At 37.0% G+C, this 22,044-nt stretch overlaps 1 protein-coding gene across 2 annotated transcripts in view; it reads left to right on the top strand.

Moving 5' to 3' along the window:
- The window catches only part of LOC145663741 (kinesin-like protein KIF19), a 278,291-nt gene that overhangs the window by 242,183 nt on the left and 14,064 nt on the right, over positions 1-22,044 (top strand). The window lies entirely within an intron of this gene.

Genomic DNA, 22,044 nt, shown 5'->3' with positions numbered 1-22,044 from the left:
AATTTGGAATGCTTTGGCCTTGTTGCATATCCTTTAAATCAACGCTTGGATCAAACCCCAACATCGCACTAACACTTGGTGATAATGCAACGTCTACATCTATGTCTTTATGAAGACGTCGTATAAAACAGGTATTACTCTCACGAGTATAAGAAATATGTAAATTTGTGAATCTGTTGTACGTATTTATTATCTTTATCAATTCTGATATGTCAGTGTAATAACGTACAGGAATAGTTATAAATTTCCATTCATCACTTTTTGCAGGTTTGTAAAAAATTTTATTATTTTCGTCATTAATATTTAATATTGAATGAGGATAATGAATTTCAACAATAGCCACTTCCCACTTTTCATGGAATTCCATTCTTTGATGAAGTTTCGTAGTGTATGATGTTAAGGTGTTGTCAGGAAAATATTCCATAGAACTATTACTGGGAAGCGTAACGTAAAAATCTCCATCAGGTTCCATTGTACTTCTCGATCTTCTTTACGGATGATGCAGGTATCCAGGAATCGAAAGAAGAAGGATATCCTTTCCAATGAACAAGATATTCTTTTCTGCTGCCTTTTCTTCTTGTACGTATGATTTTATCTATGTAAAATGTCTTTGATAACGTCACAGGTTGTAATTCCTCTCTGTAAAATAATCCATCCAGTGGTTCCTTGTTTAAATCTTCAATTTCATAAACAGGTGGATCTCTTGGTATTATCTTCTTCACTTTAAATATTTCCCAAGTCCAATTTTGCATATATCCTTTATCAAATGTACGTTTAGTTTTACTAATTCGTACTGTATCACTAATCTTAAGATGTTTTGAGAAATTTGGATTCTTCTTCTTCTTCTTCTTTATTTTATTATCATATTGATTATGCCATACTTGTAATAGGTTATTTTGAGAAACATTTGCAGGTGACATCTTTATACTTGAATGATAACCTTCATTGTATGATTTCACAAGAAGAGGTAATACATTTAAATAATTATACGTTTGATACTATGTAAAATACTTCCACATTTTTTCTTTTAGAGTTCTGTTAAAACGTTCTACAATACTAGCTTTTATATCAGGATTTTTAGTTGTAATATGTTTTATTTTGTTGTGCACTAAGTACTTCTGTATTGTTTTATTAGTAAACTCACTTCCTTTATCTGTTCGGAATGTAATTGGTTTTCTGTCTTTGAACACAATTTGCATTGCTTTTAAGACATCATTTGTACTTTTAGATTTTAATGGCACAGCCCATGCATATCGACTGAACACATCTATCACTGTAAGAATATAACGATACCCATCATTAAATTTATGAAGAGATTGAAGATCATTAATATCACTTTCCCACTCATCATCAATGTTATTCACTACATAGAAATCTCTTTTAAAACGACGACGTACAGGTTTGTGTAACGTATATGTTGTTTGTTGCAGTAACCATCTTCTTATACAATGTATAGGAATTTTCTTCTTTGAAGCTATCCACAATTTTTTAACAGTTGAAAACGAGGCAGGATGTGAAGGGTTGTAGTAAATCTTGCTTAACTGTTTGTTTACGGTTTCCACCTTGACCATACTGGACGTTTAGAGGCACGTTTCCTTTTCCTTATAGGAGAAATTACTTTTTCCTTTTCTTCTTCTTCTTCTTCTGCTTCTTCGTCGTCTTCTGCAAACGATTTCAGAGGTATTTTTTCCCTTGACGATGATGCTGTTGGCGATGCTTTAGTTCGTCGTAAAATATATGACAAACGTTTTGGATTTCCAATAAGTTCTTGAGGTGTGTTATTAGAAGATAAATAATTACAAAATTTCTCCCATCCCGGTGGATTTGTGTGTTTCCGGGGTCGCGACACATCAGAAATTAAATCTACAATGTGAGATCCTTCTAGTTTATCACCTCTGATGTAAACAGTTCCTTTATTATCCCACGTTATATTATCATCATGTTTCATTCTATGTAGTAGTAATTCAGCTCTTTTACGAAACATTTTGGGTATAGATAATAATATTTCTTCTTCTACTTCAGGCTTCTCTGATTTAGTTGACGTAATTGAAAGTGTCACAGGTTCTTCTTGTTTTCGTATTAAATGTAAATATTTTTGAAGAATATTATTATACTGATTCCACTTTTCTTCATCACTAAGCGATGATAACTGTAAAATCTCTTGCATTTCTTGATCCAAATTAGATTCACGTTTCTCCAGGGCTGATGATGATGATGATGTTGGTGTTTGTATACGATTCAGAACTTCAGGTGGAACTAAAATCATCTTCTTTGCGTGTTCCATTGTACTAACGGAATAGTAAACTTGATAATGCACCAGTTAAAATAGGAGCTAATAATGCCGGTAGGAATCCACCCTGCTGCTGCACTAATAAATGCTTCTTCTTCTTTTGGATGGAGTTTCCTTTCTTCACAAGATATCGAAGCGTCCTCTTGTATCGCTTTAATCTTGCTTTCTGTGTCTTTGTAAGAGGTACATTCCCTTTTAATACATTATAACAACATTCACAAATACTTCGAATCACTGAAGAGTCTGCATTGGCCAGTATAGCTTTACGTAATTTAGGATTTGCTTTGCTCAGCGTACGAAGAAGATCTCCGTGTTTTACTCTTGGAGACATATTGTCAGAATGAAGAAACACAGTTTAAAACAAACATTATAAACACATCTTCTTCTTCTATTTCGATGGAACATAAACGTAATGACAAATATCATCAGGAAAGATATTTGTTTGAAAACGAAGTTCATCTGGCGTATCCTGTTTTAAATCAATAAAGAAATATCCATATGGTAACTTTGTTGCGTCGTTGAAACTTTCTTGAAGAAATTTTGGATTCTCAGGAGTTAATTGATAACTCAAATGTTTAATTTGTGATTTATCTCTTGGATTTTTAAATAATACGAGATAAGAACAATTCAAACTCATATCTCTGCTTCCTTTTCCCTGATGAAATATGTTTTGTGTAATAAATAGTACACTAAGATTTCTATGATGAGAACCCTTTGTAAAGAAATCAACTATATTGCGGTTCACTTCACACATTTGATCATCAATAATAATAAGGTGTGGTCCAGTTTCAGGTAAAAAGTCTTTTGTTCGAGGTAGCCCTTCAATAAATTGTACTTTTGTCGAAATTTCTCTGTATGCATTTTGCCATTCTGCATAGTACCAATAAATATGTCGAAACGATGTATTAACCATACGTGGTAAATTGGACAGGAATCGTATTACAAAGGAAGTTTTTCCACATCCACTTGGTCCGGCAACAATACATGAAAAGGGGTGTTTCCACGTCGTGTCCATGTTAAAGAGTATGATCATTCTTTCCTTATACGTATATTTATAAAGGGCCTTATTACATTTCTCTTCTTCTTTTGTTGGAAGTAGTGTAGCCATATGGAAGAGTATCATATGAATTTGGTATTCTACGTCGTTTAATATAATTTATCTTATAAATTTTTGTTTCGGGCATGCTGACGATAGTATGGTCTTTCCTGCGGCAAATTTTTTTCTCATTGGTAATTTTTACTTCAGTAGGACGAGATTCTTCCTCTTCTTCTGCATCCTCTTCATTATCTACTATCATTTTCTTCATTACATCAAAATTTAGGTGTTTTGAAGATTCATAGTTTAATGAAAAGCCTCGTATCTTGCATACTTGAAACTCCTTCTTCGTGATGGGATCAAAAATACGTAAGCTGTAATTCTTCGGACCCGCCGATACATATTCTGAAATATAGGCTTCTTTACCATATTCGAGGACTTCATTTGTTAAATCGCCTAAAAAGTCACCAGTTGGAATTGTACTTTCATCAGGTTTTTGCGTATAAATGACGGAATCAGTATCAAAATATAATACTCTTTCTTGTAGTTGATCTAAATATTTGTACAATTCTAATCTTGCTTGTGCTGTTGTGTATGCGGCTATGACAACATTTACTGTTGGTAGTGAAACAGGAACGTCATCGGTGTATTGCCAATATACATATAACATGTCATCATTTACTGGAAATATTTGATGAACATCTATATCATGAGATGTTAATTTCTCATATAAATCCTTGGGTTCATTAATAATGCTGACATGACCCATGTTCTCACGTTGACCAAATTTTCCCCAAAATGAATTTAGCATTAATTTAGCTAAACTTCTAAGTGCTGGATTATGTTTAATTTTGTTCTCATCTAGACGTATTCCTTCCTTTTCATAAAATTGCTGAATGTACTTCTTCTTTAATTCATCTGTTTCACACCATGATGGCCATCCACTAGCTTCTGTTTTTGCTTTCAGGAAGGTGTTTATGTATTCTGCAAATAAGCCGCCACTTTTTGTTTTTTCATCATATTGAACAACGTCATATGCCCATATTTCATGAATATCTATTATTTTATATCCTTTTTCTAATGCCTTTCTTACTTCATCTGCTACCCATGTTCCATGTAGCACTCGGTCTTCATCGTTGTGATTACAAGGTGCTTGGATTAATTCATCACAACATGTACGGCAGAGTGGAAACATCAATCTATCATTTGTTTTATAAGGGAGGACAGGATGAAACAGTTGTTTTGGAGGCAAAATACTGAGCTTAACTAATCCTTCTACTTCTTCAATGGTGGGAATATTTGAATCTCCAGGCAGGTAGATAGTAGGATGACGAATTGGAAACTTCTTAGTCTTAGAGATAAATGGGTACAATGAAATAACATCTTTGTATTTTATGGTTTCTCCTTCAGATTCTTGTGCTTTATGATACAGACGTATGGCATTCACACGTCCTCCATAAAAAGCGTCACGAGGATTTAAAGGTGATTTCTTTGTATACGGATGATTACTAACATACTTCTTCATCTCTTCATTTCCTGCCAATTGTTTTTTAAATTCACAACCCCATATTTCATGCACTTCACAGCCAAAATCTTTTAATTTTTGGATTTTCTTCTTTGTTGCTTCATATCGAAATTCCATGGTATCTGTAGCATTGTTATAGATGTGTTTATCTCTGTCGTTAGGGTAACACTTGATACAACCATGCGTCCAGCATCCCTCATACTCCCACACGTGAATTTTTCCTGTATTGGGTTCTGTCCATACACCATCTACTTTCATTGATGCTATTCGTTTTTCCTTACTACGTGCAGCATTGGTAATTTGGATGTTTCTGGTTTTTTCTTCCCAAGCTATCCATTGTACTGCTTCAATTGATTGTACATCTCTCCATCGATATCCGTTCTTTGGTATGATACCAATTGTATTTTCCTTTAAGAAATTTCTACGATATACCAAATTACATGCACTGGCAATTGTAATACATTCAAGTAGGGGATTGACATTAGTTTCAGATTCAAATGTATTCATAAAGGAAATACAGGCTTGACGTAATACTTCGACATCCTGTACACAATACTTGATGAGTTCTTCTTTCATTTTAAAGGTGTCGTTTTGATGTTCGGTATACCATTCGAGAAACTTGCGTCTTTCGTCTACTTTCATAGTATCTGCTCCATAATATTTAATGTCTGGAAGCGGCCCTTCATAGGTTTGGTTCTCACGTCGATTAAAGAAGTGTGGGAAATATCCTTTGCACGATTGAAGCCCAAATGCACCACTTAATTTACTTAAGGGCATAGGAAGAAAGCTTAGTGAATCGATGAAGGTTACGTTTTCTATTTTAAGAGAGAGAATTTTTGCTCCATTCATGATTACTTCTGGAGTCCAATTCATCTTCTCAACCATGGTCTTAATGATGAAATGTGCGTCATATCCCTTTGAATTATGGGCAACACAGATTACTGATTTAATGTTTGGTCGACGTTGTTGAAGATGTTTTAGAAAATCTTCTATTACATTTTCTCCGTCAAAAATATTTTCTCGCTTTCCACAAATGACACAATCATTCTTGATGTTGTTATCTTCATAACATTGGTAGCATACATGTTGACTAACCAAGACATTAGGTATGTGTTCATATATGTTTGCGTCCTCGTCTTCTATTTTCGTATCTTGTGTGCATTCAATATCATAAAACAGAATCATAGCTTTCTTCTCCATGATGATTTTTTCATTGACTTTTTTCGATTTTCTTCTTTCATTCACTTTCATGTAACATTCATGATTGGGTGGTACTATAGCATAGCAAATGTTGCAATAAGTTTCTCCACACACGTGAGAACCTTTCTCTTTTACTACATAAATTTTCAAACACTGGGCACAACATTTCACAATGGAACATAAAGGCTTTCCGTTTTGATACGGCGCTGACTTGTGATAGTCATAGCATGACTGGCCATAAAATTCTCGATTACAATCATTGCATGTAATATGGGTTTCTTTAAAATCACATGGTGGCTTCTGATGACAACGAAAACATACAGCTGTACAATGTTTCAAATGTGCATGCTTTTTTTCATATTTCTTATGGCAGCTTTCGCAATAAAACTTACAGCTAAAACATGATGTCAAGCTTTCAATGACGTTGTAGTGATTATTTATGAACAGTAAATTTAAAGCAGTTCTCTCGTTATCACTTGGTGGAGCTTCAAACATAACATCACTTCCTGAAAAGCCCCTATACACTGTGATTTTATAATCCTTTAAATATTCCTGAAATTTACGAATTTCAGGAATTCCACCACCATGACTGAGATCTACATCGGCAGCTTCACACAGATCTTCTACTTCTTGCTGAATTAAATATTTATTTTGATTTTTTACATATCTATTATATTCAGTTTGATTTCTTCCCTTGTATTTTTTCAGTCCTATGGCAACGACGATTGCATGCGCTAAACATCTTGTACCTGTGTTCTTAATTGTGATAATACCACGTTTTGCCTTTACATAATCGTCGGTATTCATAATATGTTGTTTCAAACGACCTTGGCCTCTCGGCATGCGCACATGATGAAAATTCACGATGCAATCTTCATTTATAAGAAAAGCCGCATTACTTTGCAGTACTTTCTCATAACTTATCCATAGAACTTCTGCTGAGAGATTTCTTGCTTCTCTGAATGACAACCAAAAAGGGCGGTGTCCTTCTCTCTCATTTGTAATTGTTATTCCTACGTAATCATGCTGGTCCACATTACGTAGCAAATAATCTATTAGTGCCCATAGACTTGCTTCAATTGCCGTAAAAGGGTTTTCATCTGCACGCACGGGGGCTAGACGGAATCGTAGCATTCTACCCTCCATATTGTATCTTCTGTATTGTCTTCTTCGTTCTTCTATTATATGAAATCTATTGTGTCCATCATTACGGTTGTTATTTCCGAATCCTACTTGTATATTTGAATTTCGTTGTGCTTGAAATACGGCTAGCAATTCGTCCATTCTTTTTTCTATGTCGTCTAAATCGACTTCCATTTCTTCGTGTTCTGCACTAGCCTCTGCTAATATTTCCATAATTGAGGGATATATTACTTCTTCTTCTTCTTTTCTGGGATCGGGAAACAAATTGTTAATCCAATTTTCTAGTTCATTCGTGTAAAACTTATCATCTTCTTCTTCTATCTTCATCTCTTCCTTATTGTAATCCTCTCCTATTATTTGGGAAAACGTGAGATTTAGCAGCTCTTCTTCTTCATTTCTCCTTTCTTCTTCGACGTCTTCTTCTGTTCCTTCTTGTAACCACTTTATAATTTCTTTAATACGGCCTGATGCTTCTTCTGTTATCGTTCTATTGCTAGCACTGTTCAATAATTGTAATAGTTCTTCTTCATCATATTCTTCTTTTTCTACTGGAATTTGAATTTCAATAGTTTCTCTTTCTTCTTCTTCTTCTTCTTCTGTTGCTGATGCTGTTGCTGTTGCTGCTTCTTCTATTCTTTCTTCTATTTTCATTTGTTCTTCTCCGTCTTCTTCTTCTTGCATTTTTTCATGATGATCTATTTCCATTTCTTCTTTTGCGTCTTCCTCTTCTTCTTCTTCTTCTTCTTCTTGCATTTCTTCTTCTTCTTCTTCTATCCCGATTATGGCATTTATTTCACTTAAAAGAACTTGCGTTTCGTTATTTACGCCCACTACCTCTTCTTCTTCAATGTCATTAATGAAGACCGTAATCTCCTTCAGTAAATCTTGCGTACTCTCTTTTGCCATTTTTCTTCCTCAGATGTATATATACGTAATGCAATATATGTAAATGGTATATGTAATAGTGTATGAATATGATATATAATAGGATATATAAATCTTATTTAAATGGGATATATATATGTATATAAATATTTTGAAAGGATATATAAGCGTTTAAAAGAATATACGAGTAAGTAAAATGTGATATATAAGTAATTAAAAAGGAATAATAATAATAATATCAACGGGAATAGGGAAAAGGATTACACTTATCTTTATTTGTATGCAACCTAAAATAAAAAAGAAATGAATTTTGTTACTTATAAATCAATATATATTAGATATATAAATATATACTATATAAGACAGAACTTTATGATGTCAATGAAATAATCTCTCATCATACCTTTTAAATATTTTTAACTTTTCTTCCTATTCCATGGGATGAGGAGTGAAACAAATGTATGCTCACAATCTCTTTCAAATGTATTGACTAATGAAGATATGTAGATTACACGACCTTTTATACTTATTCTGTTTTAGAATTTTATCGTTAATTTTAGTGAACGCGAAATCCGTATTTCCTCCTCCTCCTCTCTACACGTCTTTCTTTTATACTGTCATTAATTTTAGCGACCACAAATTCAATGCTATCTTCTTTACAACTTAACAAAAAGATGCTATTGACTTTCCCCCGGAAAACCGATGTTATGTTACTGATTTCAAAGTGTCTTTATTGAATACAACACCTTCGAAAACTATAGAATCGATACTAATGTTGTTTATTTTACGTGTATGAATATTACCCCGTGAGCTCACCACTTTTTACCCCTTAGATGTCACGTTACTGATTTCAAAGTGTCTTTATTGAATACAACACCTTCGAAAACTATGGAATCGAAACTAATACTGTTTATTTTAAATTATTTTACGTGTATGAATATCACCCCGTGAGCTCACCACTTTTTTACCCCTTAGATGTCATGTTACTATTTTCAAAGTGTCTTTATTGAATACAACACCTTCGAAAACTATGGAATCGGTACTAATATTGTTTATTTTAAAATATTTTACATGTATGAATATTACCCTTCCAGGGAGACCCCGTGAGCTCACCACTTTTTTACCCCTTAGATGTCATATTACTATTTTCAAAGTGTCTTTATTGAATACAGCACCTTCGAAAACTATGGAATCGGTACTAATATTGTTTATTTTAAAATATTTTACGTGTATGATTATTACCCCCAGGGAGCCCCTCGACAAGTGAACTTTATGTTAGATAATATTATTACATGAGTACTGTACTTTGATCTAAGGGGACTCGGTGAATCAATGGTAAAGCGTTCACTTGTGATGCGATAGGGGGGCCTTGGTGATTTAGTGTCCACGTCTCATATAGCCTCGCTGCTGAAAGGGACGCTATGACAATATAGATGAAAGTATTTTACAAGTACTTATTGTCTTTTCGAGTGCAAAATAATACGCGTTCAATACTACACAGAGGCTTGTAGTATTTGAGCCCCGTCGCCCAAAGCTTGGACCTCTCCCAACAAAAAATTTCTTAATGCACGCCTGTGTACATAGCTAGTATACGAATTCTATGACGGGATTCTGAGCATTTTAGAAGAAATTGATGATAATAATAGGGAATATTTTAACTACTTTCGTCCTTTTAAAGTAATATCACATACAGCTTAGACTATAATATGGAGAAAACTGTATAAAGTTCAACTTCCTAGATCAACTTAAAGAAATGGAGAAATGTTCTCTTATTTGAGAATAGACAATTGATTTAACTTGAAGATTTGTGCCCCATGTTGAAATCGTGGGGTACTGTGGCTCAGTGGTAAAGCGTTCACCTTCTGTGATTGGGGTCCCTGGTTCGATCCTAACTCTTGCCGTGTGAACTTTGTGGTGCATATAGCCTCGCTGCTGAACGGAACGTTAAACTCAAAAATCAATCAACATCATGTGTACATAGGTAATGGCATCCGAGATGTATAAGCAACACTAGTTTTGTCAAGTTTTAGATCTCAAACACTGTTTTAATATTACCTAAAACACACACACATACATATCTTCGCTTCGTGTTGTCTGAAACCATGACCTAAGATAATGTTGACGCGACAGCTGGAGAACAACATTGAAATACAAAACATGTTCTGTTATCTTATTTTTCTGCTCTTTGCAAGTAGACATTGCAGATACAAAAACTCTCTCAGTTCGTTGACTTATGTATGTGTATTTAACGTTAGATTTCACTCTTATTAACATTAGAAAATTATGAAATTAACTTCAGTGCCTCAGTGGTAGAGTGTTTACCTCTGGTGCATGAGGGCCCGTGTTCAAATCACGTCTTTTTTTTTCTATATACTTGTCATTAATTTTAGCGACCACAAATTCCCTGCTTCCTTTACAACTTAACGAAAAGATGCTATTCACAGTCCCCGGAAAACCGTCCTTATCATTTCATTTTTACGTTCCAGAGGGCACGGTGGCTCAGTGGTAGAGCGTTCACCTCAAGTGCTTGGGTCCCTGATTCGATCCCAGTTCGTGCCCTATGAACTTTGTGGTGGACAAACATCGTATGCGTGGATTTCCCTTCGGAGTTCACCAGTTTCCTTCCACTTTCTTCATTACATCATTTCATTCATTTTTTCATTATCACCTCTCCTTCATTAGCCTAGTAGACGTAACCGTAGGACGTAAAACTCGGTGGACAAACACCGTGTACGTGAATTTAATGCAACATTTCATTCATTCATTTCTCATTACCATCGTCCCGGCTGGAGCTCATGTGATTCTGATTCCACGTTAATCATTAGGTCAACGTCTCATATAGCCTCACTGCTGAAAGGGACGCTAAACTAAAATCAACTCAACTCAACAACTCATCATCACCGCCTGCATTAGCATAGCCGACATAACTGTAAGACGTAAAACTTAGTGGTTCAGATTCCACGTTAATCAGTAGGTCCACGTCTCATATAGCCTCGCTGCTGAAAGGGACGCTGAACTAAAATCAACTCAACTCATTACCATCGCCTCCATTAGCATAGCCGACATAGAAAGACAGACAGACCTTGTTGGCTTTATTGTTGGACGTAAAACTCTTCATTGTTTAAAAGATTTCATTTACAGACAGAAAGACAGACGTATACATCATATTATCAAAATTAAAATACCAAGTCTACAGACACTTCTTGCGTCAATTGCAATGCGAACCAGAAAACATTCAAGAATTCCATCTTATCATTTTTCTTAGAAGCCTCATAGAAGTTCACTTATCTGTTTTTAACTAGGGCAGTCTTGTTATCTCGTTGTAGTACGTATCATCAAAACATTTGAGAATAGCATCTTATCTGTTGCTCTTGAAACTAAACCATTTTAAGATGTAGTTCAATGTACTAACAAAACAGAGGAAGAAAGAGACTAACAAAACAGACATTCACATATATGTCTCAACTGCTATCTAATTGCAATGTACGTCAGAAAACATTCAAGAATTTCATCTTATCTTAAATGAAAACCTAACATATTGTTTTATTCTTTCAGGAATAATCATAGACCGTAATATTTTTAATAATATATTTTTTTACTTACCTATTTTAATAAGTCTGATGATAACACTTATTCTCAGCTTTAGGCATCCAACGGATCAACCACGTACAAAGACACACACACACTCACTCACTATTACAAATATGAAGTGAAAGTTTTTACGTGGAAGAGGATCGACACACACTTTACTCTTCTAACTCTGAATCACAAATGTTCTCTGTATACACACACACACACACACACACACACACACACACACACGTGTTTGTCTTAGAGAAACATGTTTCAACAAGTTCGATCATGCCGACCATAATCGAAAACATATCTCGTTACGATTTCAATGCATAAGATAATATCTTTCACATCAAGACTTGAGAAAGTCATGTTTCATTTTGTTTACACAGGTATCTATATGGGACTGTATTTCAATTCTAAATTTCGTTAACGTAGTTTTTTCTGCTATGGGAATATATTATATTGCAATTTCTCGTCACGACTTAGCAGCAAATTCATTTGGCATAATCTGATCTTTAATTTCTCTACATAAGTGATTTTAATTACTTGTCATAACAGACATCATGTGAATATTCATATAACACATTTCACATTCTACAATATGATATGCTATGAGAAGCTACCGTTATTAGAATCCATTCGCAGGGGTCTGGGGGAGGAGTGTATAGGTATGTGTTTCGTTATGGGACTCATATATGGTTTCTTTTCTCATGTCTTTAAAAAAATTGTGAAATACAATATTTACCTTAGCAACTAAGTCAATTTCGTGAGAAGCTTTGATCATTTGAATATCACGTCTTCTACAGACACTTTGTGGGAATAGGGCCAATTTCATACAATCTCCTGAGAAGCTCCGTTCATTTGAATATCATGCTTTCAGTTCATATTCTCCAGACATCTCGTGGGAATAGGACCAAGGGGCTTAATCGCTTATGCTCTTTGGCTTTCCAGGAGGAGTAGGGGGTGACGGGGGGTCAAATAAACCAAAATTTTCCCACGCACTTCTGTGGTAGCCGTAAAAGGCTATGACCATAGCAACTAAAGGCTTGTCGAAACTTGCCACCGAATTCCAGGAAATGATACCGAATTCTAAGAACGGGAGGGGATCAAATTTCAGCCCAAGTGGGGTATATCTACTGCAGCCTAGGGTGTTAGGAGAACTCTTATACGAAATTGTTAGATTCTACATCTAATAGTTGAGAAGATGTAGTGAACGTCAAAAAAATCATTCAAGTTCCTCCATCTCTTCCTTGAATACACTACTCCAGAAATCTCATCTATTTACAACCTGGGATGCAAGAAGAATATTTATACAGAAGTTCAAGGTTCTGCGTCTTATAGTTTCGCAGATCTGGCGAACGCGAAAGAAAAAACTATTAAAACCCCATCTCTCCTTAGCATAAGAAATTCCCAAGACTTTGTGATTGCATGTGGTAAAGTGAGTATAGATATATATACAAAACTTCAAGGTTCTGCGTCTTATAGTCCCATAAATCTGGTGAGAAGGAAAAAAAAACAACTTCCCTTAGAGCATACAATTCTGAAGGTAGGCCTTATTTGCAGCCTAGGGTGCAAGAGAAACATTTATACAAAAATTTCAAGGTTCTACGTTCTAATAGTTTCGGAGATCTGGCGAACAGCAAAAAATAATTGAAGCCCATTTATACGTATCTTGCAAATCTCGTTTCATCTACAGTTCAGGGTACAAGGGTATCATTTCCACAAAATTCCAAGGTTATATACACACAATAGTTTCGAAGATCTGTTCGGGAGTGAATCAGTAATTCAGTAAATTTACGATACTTACCATTTTCTAATCGTACCTTTTTATATTCAGTGTTGCAAATACATGTTACAACGCTTGGGAGGTGATTTTACAAGTAAAAATAAATACAAAATGTCATTTGAAAAAAATGTCGAAAGCGGCACGGTTTGCGAGTATAAGGCATCAGAAAATCGCCGCACACAAAGTTTAAAGCACAATAGCACAAGAAGGAATAAAGGTAAGAATGTCAAATTAAAAGAAGACAAAGGAAGTCGTACTTGGCGAATTCAATGTGCAGCAACTGAGGCCCAGTTTAAAGAGCGCAAGAGAACTCTCAAAGAAAATGGAAAATCTTCTTATGGAAAATACTAGAAATTAAATATATGTTTCACCTAATGTCGAGATTGGGATGTAGCCACCAAAAATCTGAGCCACATGTCCCACTACTGCTAAGACACCGTCCCACACTCACAAACTGAGACAATAGCACTGCAAAATCCGCTATTACCTATTGCATTGTGGTACGAAAATTAAAAGTAACAAAATTGTATCCATGTCCCTCTATCGCTGGGACACCGTCACACACTTGCAAAATAGGAAAAACAAAAACCGCTCCAAAATCTGACATTTCATGCGGGTCACATTGTGGTACGAAAAGTAAAAGTAACATAATTGTTTCCATGTCCTTACATTTTGCCTTTTACCCGTTAATTTGTGTGGTTGGATTTATCAGTTATTTCTACAGGATTCATTACTTGAACTTTAAGAAAACATGCCACGAGTAGGTAGACAATGTATCTGATTTCAACACGACGATGTCCTGTGCATTATCATCAGAGATCCAGGGTCATATTCAACAATATTTTCATTGGATTGACAAGGATGGACTTCATTTGTGGCCGCCTCGCTCCCCCGACCACACCACTGGATTTTTTTGTATGGGGAGAAATGAGAAGGTTTGTATATAAAGCCCCTGTGGAAAGTGCTAAGGACCTCGTTGCTCGTGGTACTGGGACAATTAGTTAAATGTCATAGGGATTAGCGCGTACCAGCCAATCAGTGCTTCGCCGATGTCATTTTTTTATTGAAGTCAATGGCAGACATTATCAACAACGTGCCTAAGTATACTAGTATTTGTAACCTCTATCATTACCACATAGTGTCCTCTAGTGCAAGGCAGATGCTGGAGATCGCTGTACCACATGCATCGATCTGCATGCACGAAGGCTATACCTGGCTCAGGGTAGTCCCTTCCAGATGTGCTGTGCCTGGAAATGTTACTTGCCATAGTATGCATTTTCTCGACACTCTCTGTCTTTATTCCTTTGATGATTACCCAATTTATTTAGGGAGCTCTCTTGCACTCCCTGACGACATGTATCCATTGTTTCACTTTTGTTTTCGTACTATAGAGTAGTATGGCAACAATTGAGGCTTTAACATGTTTTTTCCTGGTTTCTCTCTTTTTTATTTGGAATGGTGTCCCAGCAGTAGTGGGACTTGCTACAAATTGTTTTGGTTTCTTCTTCGTGCCGCAAGTGTTATTTTCCTATTTTTCGAATGTGTGACGGTATCCCAGCAGCAGTGGAACATGGAAATAATTGTGTTAATTTTACTTTTCGTACCACAATGTGACCTATGTGAAATAGCAGATTTTGCAGCATTATTTTCCTATTTTGCGAGTGCGTGACGGTGTCCCAGCGATAGTGGGGCATGACTACAATTGTGTTACCTTTACTTCTAGTACCACAAAGTAACCTATGTGTGACAGCAAATCTTGCTGTGTTCTTTTTGTATTTTTCGAGTACGTTAAGGTATCATTGGGCCATTATGTCATTGTGTGGCCCGTCACTGTAGCCATTTCGAGTATGTTGAAGTGTGTTTAAGCATCATCTCTCCTTAGGATAAGCAATTCCCAAGACCTTGCCATTGCAGCGTATGATGAAGTGAGGATATTTAAACAAAATTTTACATTTCCCACTTTCTTTGAGGGTCCCCTTGCGTACTTGAAATTGGGTCTCAATTGATGCACAATTGAGGAGTTTGATGCAATAAGGGCGTAAGTCTGAAACATGCAGTTGGAGAAAAACGATGTTGAAAATTTAAGTAGTGTATTTTTCTTACATAAAACAGTGTAATATGCAGCATTTTATTCCGATATTGAATTGAAATGTTGAAAGGAGGCTAAACAAACATGGCAAAAGCCACAAATGCGTTTGATGCAAAAAGGGCGTAAACTCGCTTACGCTCTTATTACATCAAACTCCTCAATTGTGTTCACAATGTGAGTCTTCCTTTGTCTTCTTTCAATCCAATATTCCTGCCTTTATTCCTTCTTGTGTTATTGTACTTTAAATATGTTATGCGGCGATTTTCGGATTGCGGCGCTCACAAACCGTGCCGCTTTCGACATTTTTTCACATGACATTTCTTCCTTACTTTCACTTGTAGATTCACCTCCCAAGAGTTTGTAACATGTAATTTGCAATACCCTTTATACATTAAAGACTGTATTGGAAATTGTCGGAAGTTGAGAAATTCGTTATAATTGAAATTTGCTGTACAATAGTAATTGTACTGTGCTGAAAGCAAAAGGCTTTTCGCGTTAGCTTCTCTACAAGGTAACCAAAAAAAGTTATTGCCGTTTTTGACGTCCCATTAATCATGCGCACACAGAGAGGAAGCGTAAGTGATGCACGTGTCCACCAAGCGATCAGAAGTTAGTCTGACTATCGACTCAGTAATACAGGTACGTTGTGCACACACAACAGTCACAACTCGTCCAGTGTCGAAGAGAAAGGAAGATATCGAAGCAGCATGTTGGCATGTATTGTTGCATGACAGTGGGTGGGCCTGCCACTGCCGCATCAAATCGCTACATATACCAGGCATTTGAGGAGAATGCCGTGAACGTACGCACCGCCAGGTTTTGGTTCCTGAAATTCCGTTCGGGAGATGTGAGCCTTTCGGATAAACCTCGCAATGGACGACCACATGCGTTGAATGACGAGGCCCTGAAAGCAACCATCGAAGAGGACAGTAGTATAACGTGGGATGAACTTGCAGAAAGGTTCCACGTTTCTGCTGAAACAGTCAAACTGCACCTGCATGGGATAGGGAAGTCTTACAAGTTAAACAAGTGGGTAACCCACACATTGTCAACAACCAACAAGGAGCAACGAGTGACAGCCTGTTTGTCGTTGCTCATTAGGTACCTGAACACACCATCTTTGATCGCTTGCGCACTGGTGACGAAACGTGGATGCTCTATGACACTTCAAGCGTACCAGACATTTATTATCACCACGTGACGGTATTCATCACCCCTGAAGACCACCTATTCATCCACAAAAGGTTATGTTCTCTGAATGGTGGAATTCTCGGCAAGTGCAGCATTACGAGCTCCATCCACCTGGTCAGATCATCACTGCTGACCTCTGCCCTCAGTAGTTATAAAGGATGTACCATGCATTGTGGCAGAAGGAGCCGGCATTAGTGAATCGTAAGAGTGTGCTGTTCTTGCACGACAATACCAAACCATATGTGGCAAAAAGGACCAGGGAGACGCTTCAGCAACTTGGCTGGAAATATCGTGCCGCATATTATATTTACCAGATCGTGCACTAACATATTACCACTTATTTCATTCCCTCGACAACAATCTTCCTGGGAGATCTTTTGGAAATGAGGGAAACCTGAGAAACGCACTCACGAACTTCTTTGCATCCACGACCGCCTAGTTTTATCATCAGGGCATGTGCAACTGCAGGAATGTTGGCAAAAGGTGTTGGATGCTGACGGAGATTACTTCGAAACCTCAAGGTACGAACCATCCACTGTATTGCTTTTTGTTTATCACAGTTCTAGAACGAAAAAAGAAAATGGTTACCTTATACATATTTAACAAGTATCTAAGCATCTGTGCGGTATCTGCAGTCATCGGAAAACATTTTAAGTATTCTGGAGTCATCACAACAACATCTATGGCATAATTTGGGGAAATCGCTTCAGACGAAGTTGGTGCTGTCACACTGGTTGCTGGAAAAAGTCGTGTCAGCAATGCGCAGATGATATTACATCCTATTATTACAAAAGAACATCTCGGTGTGTGTGTAATGCTCTTAACAGTTCACAGTCGCTTAATAGGTGTCTCTATCCGTACCGCCTGACTTCAATAGATGGCGCTACGGAGCAGGCAATTAGCACATTTAATTGCGACTTGTAAAAAACTACATTGTGTCTATTTAATTATTTGAAAATAAAAGAAAGCATGCTTTTACCTCCGAACCGAAGGTTTGGGAGGAACAAATACGCATATTTTTTCTAAAGCCAAAGCATATTGCTCTCTCAGGTGTGTACAACTTTTCTTTTGTAGTTAAACTTCAGCTCTTGTTAGACTTCGAACATTAAGATTCCAAATCATTATACAGGGTTCATTATGAAAGTAATGAGCATTGCTTTAGAAAAACTGTTTTATTGTTACGATTGTTACAAATCTTTAAAATTCCTCAAAATACTCTTCTTCTACATCGATACATTTCTGGAGACGTGTTTTCCACGCCTGGAAAGCATCTTTAAAGTCCTCGGTTGGAATGGCTTTTAAAAACCTTGTAACATGGGATTGAATGTTCTGCACAGAGTCCCAATGTTTTCCTTTGAGGTGTCTCTTCAAACGGGGAAACAAAAAAGTCACTAGAAGCCAGGTCAGGACTATAAGGGAGGTGGGGGACTACTGTGGTTCTGCTCCGGGCCAGGAAGTCGACGTCGGTGAAGGCGGTGTGACTTGGTGCATTGTCGTGGTGGAGTTTCATTGAGTCTTTGATGTCACTTCGAACGCGGGCGACCCTGCGTTTCAGTCTCTTGAGCACTTCTAATTAAAATCCGGCTTTGACAGGTTGTCTTGGTGGCACAAACTCGAAATGGATGATTCCTCGAACGTCAAAGAAGACAATGAGCATGGTTTTGATTCTGGATTTGCTCATGCTCATTTTTTGAGGCGGGGGGAGGATGAGATGTGCCACTCCGCACTTTGCCTTTTGGATTCTGGATCGTATTCGAACATCCAGGATTCGTCTTCAGTTACGACTGAGTTTAAAAAGTCCGGATCACTTTCACACAATGCCAAAAACTCCTTGCAGCGCAAAACTCGAAGTTCTTTTTGTTCCTTCGTCAACATCTTCGGCACAAGCTTCGCACAGATCTTTCGTATTTGCAGGTTCTCGGTCACTATCCCATGTACCGCAAATGTTGACATGTTTAGGGTGTCCGCGATTTGTTGAATACTCACACGCCGGTCTGAGCGCAACACTTCACGCACACGGTTAACGTTGTCGTCGGTCCTGGCCGTTGTTGGGCGTCCAGAACAGGGCTCGTCGGCGACCTCCTCCCGACCCTCCTTGAACGACTTGTGCCATTTTCCGACCTGGGATCTTGACAAACACTCCTGCTTGTAGGCCTCTTTCAGCATCTGGTAAGTTTCCGTAACGTTCTTACCCAACTTGACGCAAAATTTTATGGCGTAGCGTTGTTCGAGCGAACCCTCCATCGCGCCATGTTACAACTTGTAAAAACGTGCTTCACGCGGATCGACATCCACACGCTATCACTGCTCGCAGCAGACTGACTCCGAGCGCGTTTGGAAGGACAGACCACCCACTACCTTTTCCGCGCCGGCAGCGCGCGCTGCGGTGAATTGTTGAGACATGGTAGCATCATGCTCATTACTTTCATAATGACCCTGTACTGTTATTATTATTATTATTATTATTATTATTATTATTATTATTATTATTATTATTATTATTATTATTATTATTATTATTATTATTATAACGATCATTTCCGTCTGTCTGTTGATAAGTGTCAGAGCAAAAATGAGAAATATACCGAGAAGCCATATTTTTTATAATCGATTTAACGTCCGAAGTATAGGTTCCATCCCCACCATATCCCTTATATTAAACCCAAAAAGGGTAGAAATTTACTAATACTTGTAGTTTTAATGTAGATCTCTATACAGGAAAAAAAGAGAGATAGCTGGAAATGGAATTTTGATATTCAGCGACACAACATTAAGTTCCATGCGACGATCCCTGTCCTATTCAAACAAGAAGTAGTGAAAATCTATTCCATTCCGATGGTTGAATTCCGGTTTCAACTCTGATCCCCAGAGTGAAAAAATAATAATAGATGTTGAGGGGCATATACTAATTACATGGATTTAGTATGCCATTAACGTATTCAATTTCCGACTTTAATAGTAGACGACAAACCGTTTTTTGATATGGATTCAAGGTCTCATGAATAGAATTAATTTAAACTCTTATTCTACTACAACCAGAAGTAGTAAAAACAAAAACAATACAACTTCCGGTTTTAATACTGGTTTCTATATAGTAGTAATTGTAAGATATAGCGATAAACTTATTTTTGGTATTAATTCAGCATCCGAAGATAATGTTCAATCTCTGACTTTCTTCGGGGGACACAATGGCTCAGAGACAGAGCGCTTATTTTTGGTCCATGGGGTCTCTGGTTCATTTCCCGACCAAGTAAGTTTGTAGTGGACAACAACGTGTCCGTAGATTTTCTTGGGGTACTCCCCTTTCCTCCCTCATTTTCATTCCATTAATTATTCCATCATCATTCACTTGCCCTAATCATCCGTCTGCCTTAGTCTCAAAGGCATAATCTTCGGACGTTAAATTGAACGTTTTCATTTTTCCGACTTTCTTCTTTTCTGTTTCAGTATTGAACTAGCATAGTTGCAAAATCTGTTTTAATTACAATATGAAATAAAACTCATTATTGTTATTGATTGGTTGCAGTTTAATATGGACGTCAGCAAGAGGCTATTTGTTCCCATCACGATAAGATCAACAGTCAACATATTTTCGGTTGTATATTAGATGCTCCAAATATTTTTTTTTTAAATGTAGCTCATATTAGTAGCGGATCTAGTCCGGGGCCAAGGGGCCCAGGCCCCCCAGTTTTTTGAGTGATAAAAATAATTGAAACGATTATTTATATATTTTTGAAAGTTTATGGTAAGCATTGCCTTTTATTCTTTATTGGAAAATTTTTTGAAACAGATATAGTCTCAGTTGCAGTTTTTTCTGTTATGCAATGTGTAAAACAATACTTCAGGTCCACAATCTTAACATTCCACATGGTCATAATATCTATCGGGAGAGACTTATGTTGGAAACTTCTGCAGAACCCATGATAAATTGTGAACTCACGATATGCCTATCATAGTCTGGATTCTGGCTACCCCCGTCCCGAGATTTTACCTTTTAGATCCGCCACTGGCTCATATGAATTCTACAAAATGGAACTTATAGATTTGTAGAACTTACATGAGCTATGCTTCAACAGTCTTGTTTTTTTAAGTGTAGCTCATATAATTTCTACCAATCTATATAAGTTCCGTAAAATTGTCCTCCTTAGTAAGAGGATGAACTACGCTTTTATAAAGAAGTTTTGTTTGGAATCTAATATAAATAAAATAAAGAGTTTGTTTGTGTGTTTGTCTGCCTGTCTGTCTGTGTGCGCCCTGGGGACCAGAACAGTGGACCGAGAGTTACCAAAAATTTGGTCAGGGGTATGTTGGCCCAGGCCCCAGATCAAGACAAAGAGCTTTTTTCAAATTTCAAACCAGGGGGGTCTCAGGGGGGCGTTTACGGGACCAGCATCGGGTCTGGGCTGAGAGCTACCAAATTTTGGTCACAGGTACCTTGGTCCAGGCCCCAGGCTAAGACGAAGCGTTTTTGTTTTCAAAATTCGAACCAGGGGGTCTCAGGGGGGATTTACCGGGACATGTAAAAATGGTAGAAAATGGCCGATATTACTGGCGAATTCATAGTTTTCACGGTTGCTGAAATCAATTATGAAACTCTGATCCCATTAACTTCCAAATTCACCCTATTCGGGCCGCGGATTACCGGGGAGGGGGGCGGATATCGAGACATGTAAAAGTAATCCAAAAGACCGATATTAATGTCAAATCCATAGTTTTCACGGTCGCTGAGATCAATGGTGACACTTCCATTAGCGATGATTTGAAATTTAGTTACAATTGTATACGGGCCGGGAGTCAGCGGGAGAAGGGAATAGCGAGATATGTAAAAGTAATCCAAAATGACGGATATTAGTGTCAAATCCATAATTTTCGCAGTTATGGTGATATTCCCACAGGCGTTGACTTCCAAATACAGCTCCCGTGCGAAGCATGGGTATATTCAACTAGTATTTAATATACAGCAAGTGTCGGGTACTGGCCTCAAGATGACGGTAACAAATATTCTCGCAGGTGAGGTCCCCATTAAATCGCTACAAATCAATAAATCTATTATTATTATTATTATTATTATTATTATTATTATTATTATTATTATTATTATTATTATTATACACATAGCTTCTGGCAGTTGTCCAATATTTCCTTGAAGACTAAGAATATTTCTCGTTCAATGATCCGAGAAATTTAAAGACGAGAACTAAGCTTGCTAGTTTAATGTATATCATGTTTTCCCATCCAAAGCGTGACTGAAATTCCCATATCGCACGGAACTAATCTTTAGAACAGTTTGTAACGTTGTATGCGGAGGTAACTTTCTTGCATG

The sequence above is a fragment of the Thermobia domestica genome, chromosome 11 (assembly GCF_964235325.1).
Source record: "Thermobia domestica chromosome 11, izTheDome1.hap1.1, whole genome shotgun sequence".
Classification (NCBI taxonomy): domain Eukaryota; kingdom Metazoa; phylum Arthropoda; class Insecta; order Zygentoma; family Lepismatidae; genus Thermobia; species Thermobia domestica.
The sequence above is the reverse complement of the archived record's forward strand: the minus strand, read 5'-3'. Positions and strand labels throughout refer to the sequence as shown.